Genomic DNA, 8,824 nt, shown 5'->3' with positions numbered 1-8,824 from the left:
GTGGCCTCTATCGTCAGTTTTTCTTGTAAAGAAAAATGTGGAAAACTTTAGAATTTTATTTCTAAATCAAATTGGTAATTAAAACCTATGAAATTATTATTCATAGCTGCCAAATTACTAAAAAGAAATGCATCATATTCCAGTGTTATTTCTTGCATTTTAAGCTGACTTATTTTTTGTGCAGCTAATTCTCCAGTTACTAATCATGCCAAGACTACTAGATGTAGATATGCAGTATATTGTTAAACCCAGTTCTGTTAAACTGGCAAGCATCTTTTAGTTGTTGCCATGGTAACAATATTTTTCTATTTGTTTTAGAATAGTATATTGACAAATGACAGTGTTGACCACTTTAAAGTATGGAAATTATTGACAACGTTCTGTATAGCAATAAGGTATTGTTAATTGTTTTTAATAAAACCAAAAACAAATCAGATTTGTCTTCTTTGATGAGTGTATGAATAAGGAAGGTCTCTGGAATGTTTATGCAGCTATTGGAGGGAGTAAAAGTTTACAAGATGGAGAAATTGATTTAAGCTTCCAACACAAACACAGTGAGAATTCTAAATTAATATAATATTGTATGCAGTTTTAATTACACCCATTTTTTAAATCACTTTTTTTTTTTACAAACTCTGCTTTTGCTCCAATTTAAAATTGTATATTTCCTAACATCATTAGATCTCTAACCTGTTTAAGGGCCTATTGCGCTGCAGTTGCATCATTCTGTTCTTTTCCGTCCACTTTGATCCGGGTCCATTCTTCAACATATTTAGAAAAAGTGATTACAGAGCCGAAGGCTCATGTGGGCTTTTCTATGGTGTCTGGATAGGGCCATTTGCAAAAGCCCAACAGCGCCTTCAAAAAAACACGTCATCGAGCTAACACGTTTTCAAACAACACGCTGTCGCGCTAACACGCTTTCAAGCAACACGCTGTCGCGCTAACACACAACACGCCGTCGCGAGTTGTGTGTTAGCGCGACAGCGTGTTGTGTGTTAGCGCGACGGTGTGTTGTGCGAACTTGTGTTAGCGTGACAGCGTGTTGTGTGTTAGCGCGAAGGCGTGTTGTGCGAACTTGTGACAGCGTGTTGTTCAATGTTGTGATAGCGCGACGGCGAATTTTGTGTTAGCGTGATGTCATGTTGTGTGTTAGCGCGACGGCGTGTTTTTCTGAACGCGCTGTTGAGCTTTTGCAAATGGCCCTATCCGGACACCATACTTTTCTGATCAAAGAGGGTCTGTCTGCAGTCTGTAAACTTTTCGCATTTTTGACTTCTTCTGAAGAACCAACCAAACTTGCCACAAAGGATCCTTGGGTAAAGGGAATTTAAGTTTGTTTGGTAATGCTTTCAAGGGGAGATAATTAAGAATTCGCGAAAATTTGGTGACATCCTTTAAAAATCTTCTCAAGAACCACTGGGCAAGAAAAGATGAAACTAATGTGAAAGCTTCATTATACTCTTGATTCAAGTTTGTTCATATAGCCCCCGGAGTAGGACAGGGCCACAATAGGGGGGCGAAGTTTTACATAAGAATATATAGGAAATGTCTTTAAAAGTCTTCTTAAGAACAGCAAAGCCATGATTAGTCATATTATAATAGAAATATCCTCGGGAAGTGTAGATTCAAGTTTGTTCCAATCTTGACACCTGAGGCTCGTTTCTCAAAAAGGCCTACGACCAGGCGTAAGCTTAGTCCGGACTGAGTTAGTGACTAAACCCAAAAATCAGACTAAGTAGCGTTTCACAAAAAGGCGCAGACTTAGTCGAGACTAAAGTTAAGCTTAAATCTGGGCCTCCTCATGAGTAGGCTTAAGTTCTTAGTCTGTACACAACTTGTAAAAAGTGGCAAGTGTTTTGATCAAAAAGAGATTTAAAAAATAATTATTTTGTACTTATACGATAAAATACCTATTCATGTACATATATGATATGTAGGTAAATAGAAAGGCAGTAAAATCTAACGAGGATGCAGACTTTTTTCCGTAAAAAAGTTTGATGAGCTAGAAATTTGTAAGAATTTTGAATTGTGAAACTGGGTAAGATATTAAGAAGTGCCCGAGTTTTTAAAAAAAAGCAGTCAGGCGTAGTATGGGGGAGGGGGTTGCAACCTTACCGTTTTCTCCAGTAATGGTGTTTTGTGTTAAAAACTAAGTTGTAATTTAGGCTGACCAACACTTTCAGTATTTGTTTTCTTGTACTGTCGAAGTTTGCTGAATATTTTGGTTACTCAATTATCTATCCCCCTTTCCCTCCCCCCCCCCCCACACACACACTGGGTCCCTGATAATTTGTATTTGTTAATTATTATACTCGTAAAACGTATCAAGAAGAAGAAATTTTGCTTATCTAAAAATATTTATGAATATGGAAGTCATGACTTGTTAATATCATTATATCTAGATGAAATCTTCAAGAAACATCCTGCATCTATAAAAGAAATACATGTGTTTAAGAATTGAGAGTGTTTGAGAATTCATGAGGACATGAACTACGACGCTTCACGCGTAGGCCGGCGTATTTCATGAAGCGCGTTAGCGCTTTATGATAAATATGCAGGCGTGAAGCGGTGTAGTTCATGTGCCTCATGAATTCTCAAAAATTAAATTCATATCTTATATTTACATTATTTCTCTCATGATTTGCCACATATTTTTGTCATTCAACGATCATTTTTGAAAGAAAACAAATTTTGCACTAAAATGGTTGACTTTAATCACATCACAATGGAAATATTCTTACTCATCCCACGGTAGTTCATGAGAACATGAACTTTTTTTAATTTGCAAAAGATGTTGAGGAAAAATATTTTAAAAATGTAAATATAATATGATCATATTCCTAACAGAAATTGAAACGGAACTACTACGTCTAAAAGAAAAAGATGGTGATGTTGAAATTTGTACCTTTTCCGATCTAAATAAATCTGATCCCGACTGGAAATTATTAAATGAAAATATTTCAGAAATTTATAAATATACTAGACTGCTTGCCTGTAATATGGATCACAAGAAATTAATATATATTTTATATTATTGATAATCTAAAAATACTTGATTGACTAAAATTTTAAGCTTTTGCAAACCTTTACTGAGAATGTGTGTGCTAATGGAATTGTTGTACATTGTATATGCGTATTTCTACATGGACTGTGTACATCATCATATCGATATCAATGTTAAACTGTATGTCCAAAGTGTAATACATGTATTGTAATACATGTATCTGCTTGAATGCCAAGAAATTTAATTCAGTTAGAAGTGATTATTCTGTTATGAAATTATAAATTCAATACAGCTGATAAATTTTCAAAAATCTCTTATCCATATTTTAATAATATATGATTTCATAATTGTTGAAATTTCCACAGGCCCGTAGGATGCGGTGGGGCTAGGGGGCCCCGGCCCTCCACTTTTTCTGAGTGTAGTATTTTGCTATATTTAATTTTCCTTCAGATACTGGTGCCCCCCCCCCCTTTTTGTCGCTGTAAGGTCGAGCACTGGCAAATTCCATAATTAATTCCATGACTTGGACAGTTGATTAGCTTTTTGACTTGGCAAACTGCATGACTTGGACAGTTAATTAGGTTTTTGACTTGGACAGTTAATGAAGTTTTTTTGATCACATTAATTTCGGAAGCCCCCCCCCCCCGTCCTCCGCGTTCCCCCACTTTTTGGTAGTTAAGAGGGTTTTTTTTTTGGCTTGTCAGATTTTTTGGGGGGAGGGGGGATTTCCCCCACTTTTGAAACGTCGCTACGAACCTGTTCCAGGTCTTTGCCACAACCTTATGTGTATTTATTTTAATGTAAAACAAAGTGAAAAGACAACATGGCATATTTTCAAAGGAAAATTCTTCAGTAAAATTCCTCATGCTTAATGTATTCCAATTTTTCGCAAGTACATACACGTATGCTATGTACATCGTTTGGGTTCTAATGTGCGATTGTATAAAACACAATTGTGAATATCACAATCGAGTACATGCACGTTTATGTTTTTCATATGTAATTTGTGCCTATATAGATTTTTTTTAAAATTAATCTGAGCATACAAAAATACTTGTTTAATTTTAATGCTTTGACCTTGATAATACAGATAGGTTTTGGGTAATATATCTGTTTGAAAGATGGTGAAGAGAGAAAACATGCACGCGCGCTCATGCTTTCCGTGCTTTACTTCTGTATTTAGGATTAAGTTTTAATAAAATGCGATCTGCGCATGTTTAGTACTTAGCGGAGAGGTCTTAGTCTTAGGCCTAGTCTTACGCCGCTTTCTGAAACGCGATTTAGGCCCGTCTAAATTTTGGCGTAACTTACTTAGTCGGACTAACTTAGGCCCAAATCTACGACTTTTTGAGAAACGAGCCCCTGGGGTAGGACAGGACCAAAACGGGGTCAAAGTTTACCATAGAAATATATAGGAAATATCTTTTAATTTTTAAATAATGTTCCCAAGAACAGCTGAGCCATTATTTGTCATATTAATACAGAAGTATCCTCAGGTAGTATTAATTCAAGTTTGTTCAATCATAACCCTAGGGGGTAGGGCGGGGCCAAAACAATAGGTCAAAGTTTAGGCATAGGAATATATAGGTGTAATTGTTAAGGTCAGAAGATACGTTCCTCAAATGTCTGTTATGTATACATTATCTTCGTAATGTATGAAAAATATTCAAAATTTTAATTACCTTCTGATTTCTAAACCAGTTTCTAATCGTCTTTAAAAAATCCAAACACTGAAAAATTTGATATAGACAAATTAATTTTATTTCCAACGGGATTATACATGTATAAGAAAAACTACCCTCAGGTATCTTGCACAAATGCCTGGTAAGGTACCTAAATTTTTTGTGAGTAAACATGTTAAAGTAGCAATACTTCAATGACAAAATTTTGGGAAAAAAATATATTTATATTATTGAGGAACGTATCGTCTGCTTAAATGGGCATTTGAGTAAAACGCATTGAAGATTTCAACTAATGACCTGACAACCCTTGGCATGAGTTCAAAATAGAAAAACCGCATTAATTTTCACTGAATATAGTTAAAATTTAAACATAAGCGCAGAAAATGTATAGCTTGCCATATTTTTTAAGATGTAAGACATAAATAAACTAAAGCATATGTCAGCATTAAAAGTCGTACATTTTTAGTAAATAGTATTTAAATAGTATTTAAAAAATAATGTAAAAAACTGATTCAAATACATAATTGTGATGCTAAAAGTTCCAAAAAATTTGCTTCTTTATAAATATGTTTGAATTGTGAATATTAAGGAAACCATTTTACATTAGAAGTACAATAAGAAAATGACTGAATATAGATACATGAGAAGGAGTTATTGCCCTTACCTTAGCAACATATTTTTAAAGATTGAATAATTGATTAAATAAAGAAAATATTTTTTTTTTTAAATTCTTTAACTAAAAAATATTTGTTATTACACCCATTGAAAAGCATTCTTCCAAAAGATATCTTTCTATGGGGTAAGAATTTAAATTGATGACAGTTTTTGCAAAAACCTATGACATCACACTGAGGAGAGTGGAAATTCATCCCTAATAGCAACAGATTCAATGAAATTGAATACATATAACAGATGTGTAGGTGTTGAATACTCAAGGAATACTTCTTTCAGTTGAGGCCTAATTTCATGTGTAATTTCATAATATTCATTCTTTCCTGTCCTTTGATTTTAGAATTTTTAGTAAAAGTGCATGGCTTATATTAACTCTTGCTGAATCAACAGAAATATGTACTCTAATTGAAAGCTTATCATATGAAATAATCTGCATAAGCTGATAGCCTTTTCTGTGAGTAGTAAGCTTTTCTTGCAAATATTGTAAAAATAAAACAAAAGTTTTTATTTAGATGTCATAACCACCTTTAACCAAGTTCATAATCTGGTAGTCACTTTTTATGTTTATAAGAAGTGTACATGCAAATTTTGGTGTTGGTTAAAGGTGGTTATGACATCTGTAGGAGTTGTCTAACACACCCACTCTCTTGAGTTTTCCCATTACCCTAATACATGCACTAATACGGACCAATAGTACATTACTTTGTGACCGTATATCACAATAAATACTATAGTATCATTCACCAATCAATTTTTATCATTAAATTGGAACATTAACCTATGTTTCATGCAGTTTTTAAAGGGGAAAAAATTACTTAAAAATGAAGTCATCGTAGGCCGAAAAACAGCCTTATAGAGAATGATCCTCTGCTCAAATGAAGGGCCATGCTCTCTTTCAAATGGAGATAATTAAGAATTAGTGAAAATTTTGTGACATATTTTAAAAATCTTTATCTCAAGAACCACTGCGCCAGAATAGTCGAAACCTATCTGAAATCTTTTTTATAAAGTGTAGATTAAATTTTGTTCAAATCATTACCTCCCCCCCCCGGGGGGGGGCTCAAATGGGTGATCGAAATTTTACATAGGAATATACAGGAAAAACTGCTGGGTCAGAAGAGTTGATATTTATGTGAAAGCTTCATTATATAGTTACATTCAAGTTTGTTCAAATCATGACCCCCGGGAGTAGGATGGGGCCACAATGGGCAATCAATGTTTTACATAGGAATATATACAGAAAATCTTTAAAAATCTAGATCTTCTTTCAAGAACAGCAAGCCCATGATTAGTCATATTTATACAAAAGCATCATCAGGCAGTGTAGATTCAAGTACATGTATGTTCAAATCATGACCCAAAAATCATATGGGAAAAATTCATTAAAAATCTCAAGAACAGAAAGGCAATGATTAGTAATATTTATATGGAAGCATTGTCAAGTATTGTCATGCGATCTGTACCAATGGACGACAATATGTGCAGTGAGGGTAGGTACACATTAATTGTCGCCGGCGACAATATGAACAGGACGACAATATGTAACGTTACAATCTTGCTGCATGAATAGCATACGAGACACGTCAGTGTAATAAATTTACGAACCAGGTACATTAATTCACAAAGTTACAAAAAAATCTCTAAGCAGCAGTATCTGTGGGGCGACAATATGTGCAGTGAGGGTAGGCACATTATGTCGCCTGCGACAAACTTTTCAGCCAGCGACAATATGTACCGATGAACGACTTTACGTGCAGTGAGGGTAGGCGACGATATATAGAAGGGCAATATGTACCGCGATAAAGTAATTAGGAAATAGTGAACATTTTTGGAGCATTTAAAATTTTTATTCTCTTTATCCACTGAGCCCGAGAAGATGAAACTTAATAGATTCTATTTTGTTGGTTTGAACATATTTTATTGTCTATAAACTTTACAAATGGGATTGGGCAAAAGTTCTTAAAACTTAATACGCCCTCTCCCTACATATGAATTATACCAAACATATTTACATATATGGGTTTCAGCTTAAAATGAATAAAACACAGAAAAGCATAATAATCAGAGAAACATTATACAATACACAAGCTGTATAGAATTCGCAAGAAGTAATTATTGCATCAACCAAAACGACCTGACTTTTTAATAAAGAAGATGGGTGAACAAGGCGGGCGAAGTGCCTAAAGTGCGACAAACATGAATTGAAAAATAAAATCTCAATTATATAAAAATTTTCTTTGATATTTTATCTAACATTAAAGTATATTTTATGCTAAATCTCTACAATTTACAAAAATCTCACAAAGACTGAAATTATTTGCCTACGAAATAGCTTACACACACTAAAGAGGACAAAAAGGGTCATTTTCTCACACTTTAACAAAATTTTTCGATATGAGTGGGTCTTCGCTCCATTTTTTTGAAAGTTGATCCTAAAAGTTTGCATAAAAATATACATTTATTGGTTTACAAAAACATGGAGCAAAGACCCACTATACCTTAAAAGTACACTTTTATGACAAAGCATTCACATCTTTCCGAGAAATACTTGAAGTCCATTAAGTCAAGGGTCATATCACAAACATGATTTAAATGCCGCTATTCGTCAGGAGATGCGTGGCGTAGTGGTTAGCGTGTTGGTCTCAATACAATATGAAACTCCGGATTTTTATTTTTAGGGGGTTCGAATCCCACGAATACCATTTTATTTTTTAAATAAAAGAATAATTTTTTCCGAGATCTTTTTTCTCAGAAAAGTTTTGTTGATCATAATTTAATAAATTTCAATAATGAGAACTTTATTTTAAAGACTTAATTCATAAATTGAATATGATTTTATTAATATCGGAATCTATAGGCATTCTGCACGCCTTGTTCACCCATCTTCTTTTGTACAATGGAAAATAAGTATTCATTTTCAACATTATTTAACGTTTCATCTCCCCAGAGTAATGTATGAGTATCAACAGTATGTAATTTTCCCATTTGCAGAAATCTATCGAAAATTCTTTTCTAGCTTCTGTATATTTTTTGCACGAGAAGAAATATGAGTGTCCTCCACTCTTCCACAGGAACATAAGGGACTATTTTGTTAATATCATGGCACCCGGGTAAGTGGAGCCACAAACAGGGGACCAAAATTTTACAGTGGAATACGCTTACAGGAAAATTTTAAAATCTTAAGGATGAATTTTACTCAGAGGACAACAAAAATCCTCTGATATGAATGAAAACCACCTATTGTATATTGTATGCCTATGATTGTATGAATTACAAAATCTCTTTAAAAAAGCCCTTATTCTACTGGTGTTAAAATTATATGGGGTCAATGATCAAATTCTTAAGATATGTTGCCTGGAATGTTTGGGGGTTTTTTTTGTTTAGGTTTGGTTTTTTTTTTTTTTTTTGTTTGTTTGGTTTTTTTTTTTTGTTTGAATTTTTCATATCCTTCATTAATTGCGAC

This window comes from Saccostrea echinata, unplaced genomic scaffold (assembly GCF_033153115.1).
Source record: "Saccostrea echinata isolate AGI-Se365-2 ecotype Australia unplaced genomic scaffold, CSIRO_AGI_Sech_v1 ptg000001l, whole genome shotgun sequence".
In the NCBI taxonomy this organism is placed as follows: domain Eukaryota; kingdom Metazoa; phylum Mollusca; class Bivalvia; order Ostreida; family Ostreidae; genus Saccostrea; species Saccostrea echinata.
The sequence above is the reverse complement of the archived record's forward strand: the minus strand, read 5'-3'. Positions refer to the sequence as shown.